A 9,194-nucleotide genomic window follows, 5' to 3' on the forward strand; every position below is an offset into this window, starting at 1 on the left:
TCCCAAACAGTTTGGAAAATCCTGATGGGAGCAGATGGTGGGGACAGATGGGGGGAAAAGCATCTCAGGGCTGAATTACACAAACAAACATTGATAAAATGATTAAAACCTCAAGCCACCTCTTTCCAGAAAGACCTGCCCACCCAGCTTGGTGAGCAACGAGCTATGAGGTGGGGCCTGGAGGTCTCTGGATGCCCAGCATCTCAGCCCCACCGATCCCAGCTTCTGCCTACCTCCCTCTCTGCCAGGGACCACCCCCGGACCAGAGCCCGGGTGGCAGAGCTGCCAGGAGCACAGCCCGGGAGGGGGCAGGTTGGGCCTGGCTGTTCCCAAGAGAGGTGGCCATGAGGAGCCGAGTGGCTGGGGAGGGCTGGGAACATCCTGGAAGCTGGAACTGCAGACCTGAAGTCGGGCCAGAGGGGGGATGCCGTAGGGGCTGGGGTCCCTCAGGGAAGCCTTGGTTTCCAAGTGGGGTGCAGAGAACTATCAGGCCCCCACCCCACACACCCGCACAGCCCCCACCCCAGAGAAGGGCTGAACCTTCTTCTCCTCCCCTCAGCACCTGGAAGTCTCATCGGTTCTCTGGTCTGTGCTGAAAAGTCATACTGCCCTCGAGGCTACTGTGTGGGTGCAGAGTAAAGAGGTCGAAGAAGTGCCTGGCACTGGGACTGCACAGTCCGTGCCCAGATGACAGCGGTGGTCAGGGCTCTTACATCTCTGGGGGGGGGGGGAGCAGGGAAGCCACGTGACCGGAAGGCTGGGGCTGGGTGGAGAGGGGCCTTCTACTAAGCAGAAGTTTGGGCTTGAAGACACTGTTGGCAGGACCCCTGTGATTGCTGGGCTCAGCAGCATGGAATGGCTTCAAGACTCCCCAAGAACAACCTGACTCCTGACTTACACAGCTGAGCCCAGAGTCAGGGACCCCAAGGGATAAGGTACTTTATTTTATTTTATTTACTTATTTTGGTACCAGGGATTGAACTCAGGACCTTTCACTTATGAGGCAGGCATTGGAACCACTGAGCTAAATCCCCAGCCCATAAATTCTTTTTTTTTTTGTACTGGGAATCGAACTCAGGGCCTTGCACTTGCTGGGCAGGCTCTGTGCCTCTGAGATACATCCCTGGCCCTAAAGTGCTTTATGTTAGCTGGCTTGTAAGACCTGGGTTCAAATCCTGACATGGCCTCTTCCCAGCTTTGAGATGGTTGGCAAAAACAACATTTCTGACCTTCTGCTTCCTTTTCTGTAAAACCCCATTTCCAGCTGCTTCCTGGACTTGCTCCCAGAAGCCCACGTATACCCCAGACTCAAGCCAGTCAAAAGCCAGCTCATCCACCCACCCCCTTCCACCACAGCTGCCCTGTGCTCCATCCACCAAGCAAGCCCAAGGCCCCGCCCCATCCGAGCCACCCCTCCTGCTCACCCCTGCACCTGCTCCCTTCCCGTGACCAGCCCGTTCCTGGAGTCTGAGTCTGTGCTGTTCTGCCCGAGCCCCCCATTCCTGGTGGGACCTGCTTTGTATTTCTGCCCTGGCCTTCTCACAGCTCCCCTACTGTAGTCAGTTTCTTTAAATCTGATTATCTTTCTCTCTGCTTAAAAACCTTCTATGGCACCACACTGCCTACCAGAGTAAGGGGCCAATCCGAGCTGCTCCATGATAGCCCCCAACTCTCACCTCCCGTCTGTCTCCACCTTACCCTTGTACTTCCCTCTACCCTGTAACCCACAGCACAGCAGCCCCGCACCAGGCAGCCAGCTCTCCCCACACTGAGTGAAGGGGCTCACTGTCCTCCCCCAGCCCTAATCTTCCCATGGGATTGGGTCTGGAAAACAGCTGGGGTCACATCCCAGCCAAGTCCTGCCCAGCATAAGAGCTGCTCTTCCCTCTGCTGGGAGAAGTGACTCTTAGCTGGAAGGCTTCCGGGGTGGGCCAGAGAGGACTATCACTTGCTTTCAGTCGCCCTGCCAGGCCTGCCCTTCTGACGGCTCCCCCAGTGACAGCCTCTGACAGATGGAGTTTCAGATCTTTCTCCCACAGTTCTGTGGCTGTGGAGCTTGATCTCATCACTCCTCTTGAACACTTTGAAGTCCTTCCTGGGTCACAGCAAAGGCGATGGTCACTTGAAAGTGCAGAGGGCCAGGAGGCTGTTTCCACTTGAAACTTGGTACACAGTTCTATCTGAATGCATTGCAACCTGTATGCAGGGCATTTGAGACATGAGTCAAAACCTAAAGTGGCAAGCCAGGGATTTAGCTCAGAGGCACAGGGCCTGCCTGGCAAGCGCAAGGCCCTGAGTTCAATCCATGACACACGCACACACACGCACACACACACACACACACACACACACACACACACACCCCTAAAGTGCCAAGATTTTGAAAAGAAAATTCTTCCTAAACTGCAACCTACCTGCCTTCCAGAACCTTCCTCCCAGGGCTTGCCCAGGCTGAGAGCTGTGCCCAGTGTCAGAGACCCAGTCTGCTCCTCAAAGTCCTGACACCTGCCTGTCACCTCCAGCCCTCTGTGTGGATGGTGCTGCAGGCTGAGAGGCTATGCATGTGGTTCAGGGCTAGGCCTGAGTGAGTGAGGGCTGGTGGACGTGGCCCACCACTGGGCAGCTGTGCCTCCCAGAGCCTCAGTCCTTTCCAGAGGTGTGAGGAGCCCACGGGACCATGTGGAGAGTGGCTGCTCAGTGGAAGAAAGCTGCTCAGTGACATTCAGGGCCACACACTCAGAGCCTGGAGGCCATGCCCCCAGAGAGGGGAAAGGTCATATTCCATCCAGTTCCAGGTTTCCACAGCTACCTGTCATTTTACACACTTTATAAGAGGAAACTGAACATGAGGGTATGCACGGAGTTAGAGCTAGGTCTGAGGTGGAACCAGCTCCACCTTGGAGCTCTTTGCAGGGGGCAGGCTGCCTTGGAGGAGTGAGGATTTCCCAGGGGTGCCCAGAGCCCCAGAACTCCACCTCCAGGAGTTGAGGTTGCCGTATCCCAAGGGCCTCCCAATCTGTCTCTCTTCTGGGGAAGACCAGGCCAGCTCTCATTCCTAGCACCTTAGGTTCTCCTGAGGAGGTTGGGGATTGCCTCTTTGTTTCCATAGTAACAGTGAGCAAAGGGGCCTCCAGAATCAATGCAGGGATGCTGCACTGGTACCTGCAAGTATGCACATGCCCAGGGGATCCTTGGGCTGGGCAGCCTTTGGTACATGCACAAACACATGCACACCCTTACACACACATGCACACCCAATGCTTGTGCATGCTCACCCATGCCTCCTTGTGAACACACATGCTCACCCCTGCACATGCAGGCACATGCACAATGCTCAGAGCCTTGGCCTGCTAACCCAAAAGTGGGTCAGAACCTCACCCTGTCTGACATGACTCCCACTGCCACCCTGGCCCACTCAGGTGCAGGGAAGGTCATGGGGAAATGAGGGACTTCCGCTTTATAACACCCACTGCAACATTCTCACTCACTATGTGCCAGGGACTGCATTTTCTTTTTCACACATTACATCTCCTGTAGTCCTCACAGTGCCATTCTGGGAAAAGTGCCAGATGAGAAAATAGGCTCAGAGAGATGGAGCGATTTGCCTTTGGTCACACAGTAGGGAATGGGTCGAATCAAGGTTTGAGTCCAGGACTATTTGGCACCAAGTCTTGGGCCCCTGCCCTCAACCCCAAAGCCCTTAATGCCAAAGCCTTGAGCACTCACCTTGAGATGCACCACACAGTGGATGTCAGCAGAAGGGGGGACCAGCGCTGACACCTCCTAAATAGAACACCAGTATCCCCAGACTCAAGAGTCCCTGTCCCGCCTCCAGCCACTCCCAAGATGGAATAGTGATGGGTAGGATCAGAAGATCACAGGGAGGGCCGGAGATTTAGCTCAGTGGTTCGCCACCTGCCTCGAAAGCTCAAGGACCTGAGTTCGATCCCTGGTACCAAAAAAAAAAAAGAGAGAGAGAAGATCACAGGGACTTTCCTCCCACTAACTGGCAGAAAAGGAACTTTGGACAGCAAGGACAGGACCCATGAGGAATCTCCCTCCAGAAGAGCTGCCTGGATTCACCTACCAGCTCCATTTCTCCCAGCAGAGGCAGGAACCCAACTGCCAGGATCTGGCTTCTGATGCTCCCCAAGGACTTTCATGCAGACTTTGGGAAAATAATGAGCCCGGAGGCTGGTGGCTGGGCCACCTGGGTGACCCTGAGAAGGAAGTTAAGTGGGTTAGGGAGATGTTTTCTAGGGGACAGCTTTTGGCAAGAGGATGGTCTGACTGTAGTCATGTGCAGTGACCCATGCCTGTAATCCCACCATTCTGGAAGGCTGAGACAGGAGGATCCTAGTCCTCAAAAAGGTCTGAGGATGAAGCTTAGTGTAAGGCTCTGGGTTCAATACACACACACACACACACACACACACACACACACACACAAACACACAAATACATCTTCTGACAGTGAAGATGGGCCACTGGGGAGGGGGTGACCCTACCCTGAATCATCCCGGGTAGTAGGCACTGGATGCTCCCTGGTTAGGAAATTTAGACAATGACTGAGTCCCTCCATCATCACCATCATTTTCGTCACCATCGATTACACAGCCTTTGTGTCAGTCACTCGAAGATATGATACAACTGTCACCACCACTAACAAAAGTGGCAGCTTCTACGTGGTGAGCTGATGTTCACTGACTCCTCACCCGGCAAGGCAGGCACTATTGCTTGGCCCATTTGCAGAGGAGAAAGCTGCACACAGAGCCATGGCAGCAAGATTCAGGCTCTGCCTGGCTGCTGAGTCTGTGGTGTGTCCCCTGGGCGCTGGCCTCCTGAGTGGTGGCCACCGCGAGCAGAGCAGAAACAGGGCAGCTTTCCCCGCCCGGCCTCTCCCCGCCTCAAGTCTTCCTGCTCTGGGCAACCCTGGCTTCGCTACGGTCAAGGTGGGCGCCCTCTGCTGGTCATCCCCGGGCTTTTCAGAGCCACGTTGCCTCAGCCCAAGGAAGGCCCTCCTCAGAGTACTTGCCACGGGGAAGGTGGAGAGCACTGAGCTCCAGACTTTCACTTGGGTTTTGGTTTCTGGTCTGTTCTGTTTTGTTTTTGAAATGAGACAGTGTCTCACTATGTAGTCACTTTGAACTTGCAATCTTCCCCCCTCAGGGCATTTGTCCTTCTCCTGTCTCTGTTAGGGACATGGTCTTACCCCGGAGCCTCCACTTTCTATTACCACCCTCCACGGATGGCCCCTAAAATAGGGTCTTGGCCCCACCACTCTGGAGTGATCTGGGTGACTGCGGTGGTTAGCTGAGACTCTATCACCAAAGGCAAACTAGGATCCAGGGTTTAAGGCACAGAGCTACCACTGGCTGGCTTTGCTCCCTGAGCACCTTCAGGCGGGAATCTCCCTTTGCAGACTGGAGAAGCCAGCAGGTCTGAGGAGGCTCCTTCACCTAATTAGAAGGCCTCCCCCCGCCCCCCCCACCTCCCCTTGCCTTTCTTTCTCCCCTCCTCTCCCATCCTCCCTCACTATTATTATTGTCTTCTTTTGCAAGAGGAAGCACTGGAGGATCAGAGAGGCGGAGCTACTGGTTCAGCCTCACTCAGCCAGGTGTTTCTGGCTCCAGAATCTGGATTTAGGAGAGCAACCTCTGCCCTGCTTCCTTTCCTGCTCCTCTCTCCTCACTCCTACTAGTCTCACCCATTGGCTCCTCCTACAAAATAGTGTCCCATACTCCAACCATTTGTCTGTTGCCACCACTCAGGACAAGACCCCATCGTTTCCGGCCCTTTGACTGCAGAGGCCTCCTTGCTTCTTCATAGGTCACCTGGCCCCACTCCTGTTTCCTGCGATCTGGTCTGTAACCAGGAGTAGGCAAAGTGAGCCTTTTGAAATGTGAATCCAGCCAGGAGTGGTGGCACAAGCCTGTCATCCCAGCAGTGGAGAGGCTGAGGCAGGAGGATTGCCATGAGTTCAAGGCCAGCCTATGCTACATAGTGAGTTCAAGGACAACCAGAAATACATAGCAAGACCCTGTCTCAAAAATAAATAAATAAATAAATAAAAACAAATAATATGTAAATCTATTACATCGCAGCTTTCTTAGAGGTTCCCATTGACAGTGAAACTATTCTAGGCTATCTTTTCTTTTTTTTTTGTACTGGGGATAGAACTCGGGTCCTTGTGCTTTCGAGGCAGGCAGCAGAACCACTGAGCTAAATCCCCGGCAAGTGAAACTATTCTAAACTCTTCTTTACCCTGAGCCTTGCGCTAACCAACTTCAACTGATCTCATTTCTTCCATCATGCTCATAAAGCTCCAATTCCTCTGGCTTCTTTCAGTTTCCTGAACATGCCATACTTACTCCTGCCCCAGGACCTTTGTACTTGCTGCCCAGGTGACTGGAGCACTTTTCCTGTGATGTGTTATACCTGCCTTTCTCTTGTTCAGGTCGTAGTTGAGATGACGGCGCCTCAGACCACACTACCTAACAACACACCATCCAGCCACCTCCACATTACTCCATTTTTTTTTCACACCTCTCTGTACCTCATCTTGTTTGCATCTATGTGCCCAGGACTTAACATAGCACCCGGCACTCAGTAGATGCTCAGTAAGTATTTGTTGAATGAATAAAGACCTTCCAAATCCTCTTGCAAACTTGGAACAGTCTTTCAATACTAGTCCTGCTTTTCCTCTTCGCAGTGTCTCAGGCCACAGCCTCTAACTCCTCCCTGCTGCCCCATGTTAGCCTCCTCTGCTTCTTCTCCAAATAAACACTGCTTGCCTGGGCCTTGGGCTGATGATTCCTTTTGCTCTCTGTGCCATCCTCTCTCTTGACTAGTTCTCACCTGACTCTCAGAACTTTGGTTTGTTTGTTTTTGTTTTTTTGAGACAGAGTCTCACTATGTAGTTCAGGCTGGCCTTGAGCTTGCATTGATCCTCCTGCCTCAGCCTCTCATGTGCTGGGATTACAGGTGTGCGCCACCATACCCGGCCATGATGGGTATTTTTTTTTTTCTGGTACTAAGGATCAAACTCAGGATCTTGCACTTGTGAGGCAGGCGCAGCACCGCTGAGGTAAATCTCCAGCCTCTATGATGGTTTTGTTTGGATTTTTTTTGTACTAGGGATCGAACTCGGGATCTTGCGCTTTCGAGGCAGGCGGCAGAACCACTGAGCTAAATCCCCGGCTATGATGGGTATTTTTAAAACACGTTTTTTGCCAGGCATGATGGCACACACCTAAAATCCCAGTGCAGGGATGAAGCAGGAGGATCACCACAAATTCAAGGCCAATCTGGGTCTTCCTAGTGAGTTCAAGGCCAGAATGAATACATAGTAAGACCTTGCCTCAAAAAACCAAAAATAAATAAACAAATTTTTTTTTAACCCACGTATTTTTCTTACAGTGCTAGGGGTTGAATCAAGGACCTCATGCATGCTAGGCAAGCACTGTACCACTGAGCCATTCCCCAGCCCCATTGATGAGAACTTTTGAGATTAGGCAGGCCAGACCAGTATCTCCCAACTCTCCCAACTGTATGACCCCAGACTAGTCACTTTTTCTTTCTTTTTTTTTGGTACCAGGGATCAAATTCAGGTCCTTGCGCTTGCGCAGCAGGCTGTGAAACCACTGAGCTAAATCCCCAGCCCCTAGTCACTTCTTCTCTTTGAGCCTCTGTCTCATCTATAAAATGGGCACAATAATCCTAATTTCTCAGAGTAGTGAGGAGTCACGGAGTTTTTTTTCTTATGAATGAATGTGCCAGCCCATTGCTTCTGCTACTGTGGTCTCAGTTTCAGGCTCAGCAACTGCCTCAGAACAACAACCCCCTTGAGCCCTCCCAGGAAGCCCTCCCTTCCTCTGGGAAGTCCTGGGCTCTGGGCCCCTGCCCTAGGGGCCTTAGAAGTGAGGGGGTATGTATCTATCTAAGGGGCACCATAGATGTGAGCTGCCATGACCATTCTAGGCTTTGAACAAGAGCCTTCCTATTCTTTTTTTGGGGGGGAGGGTTGAGACAGAGTGCTTTGTAGCCCAGGCTGTCCTTGAACTCGAGGTGATCCTCCTGCCTCAGCTTCCCAAGTGCTGGGATGACAGGCATGGACCACCATGCCCGGGAACCTTCCTATTCTAAATGGTTACCTGGGTATGTAGCTTGGGCACCTGCTGTCTGAGTTAGGTGTTGAGACACCTTAAGAGGGTCCAGACGCTGAAGACTTTACCGGGAGCCAGTGTGAAAGTGATAGCCAGCCCCACAGGAGATTCTCTGAAGTCCTCAGTGAGCACAGCAAAGCAGGACAGAGGATCACGGTTTAGCACACCCAGGTCCCTATCCATGCATTCACTTGCACTGCTGTATTCACAGAATGTCACTCAGAGCCTGGTGCATAATAGCTTGCCCAGTAAATATATGTTGGAAGAATGAATTTATTTGGTACAGTCAACAAACATTTACTGAGCATCTAGTGCATGTAGGCCGTGTGCTAACAGCTGGAGTACAGATGGTGTCCATAACCTAACTCAGGCTGACGCCCCCTTCCAGGCTTGCCTGCTGTGCCTCTAAACCTTCCCGGCTCTTCCTGTCCCCAGCCGAGCTCCCACTGGATGCCAGGCTCCAGGCGTCAGGGCTTCTTTCAGAATTGAGCTAGTCCCCAAGCACCCCATGCATTATGAGGCCTGGGAAGGCTGCATCGTACAGCTACAACTTCCCAAATCCTCCCACTGCTCCACGTCCCCTCCTCCAGCCGCCTTTCCTCTTCCCTCTCAAATTATCAATCACTGCCATCTCCCCCTCCCAATGCCCTACATCTGCCTGGGGTTTTACCTAGAAGAGCCAGCAGGTGGCGCAGAGCGCCCCCCCACCCCACCCGAGCGCTGGAGTAGAGGCCAGACCCCTCAGGACCCTCTCCCTCCTTTCCCCTCAGCTGGGATAAGAGTGGATTCTGTGACCTCTAACTGACCCCTCTCCTTCCTGCTGACTCCCGTGATGGAGCGTTGTGGAGGCTCCAGTTGCTCCCGCAGGCCCCTTGGTTGTCTGGGGGGAGGGGCGGGGGTCCCTAGGGACCAAGTTGCAGCTGGTGGGGCGGGCCGGCAGGGCTAGGCAGGCAGCAGCTGCCAAGAAAGAAAGAGAAAGAGAAAAAGAAAAAGGAAAGGGAGGGAGGGTGCTCTGGCTCCAGCTCCTGT

The sequence above is a fragment of the Heterocephalus glaber genome, unplaced genomic scaffold (genome assembly GCF_053883595.1).
Source record: "Heterocephalus glaber isolate CG9 unplaced genomic scaffold, H.glaber_assembly_v1.0 deba00001452, whole genome shotgun sequence".
NCBI lineage: Eukaryota > Metazoa > Chordata > Mammalia > Rodentia > Bathyergidae > Heterocephalus > Heterocephalus glaber.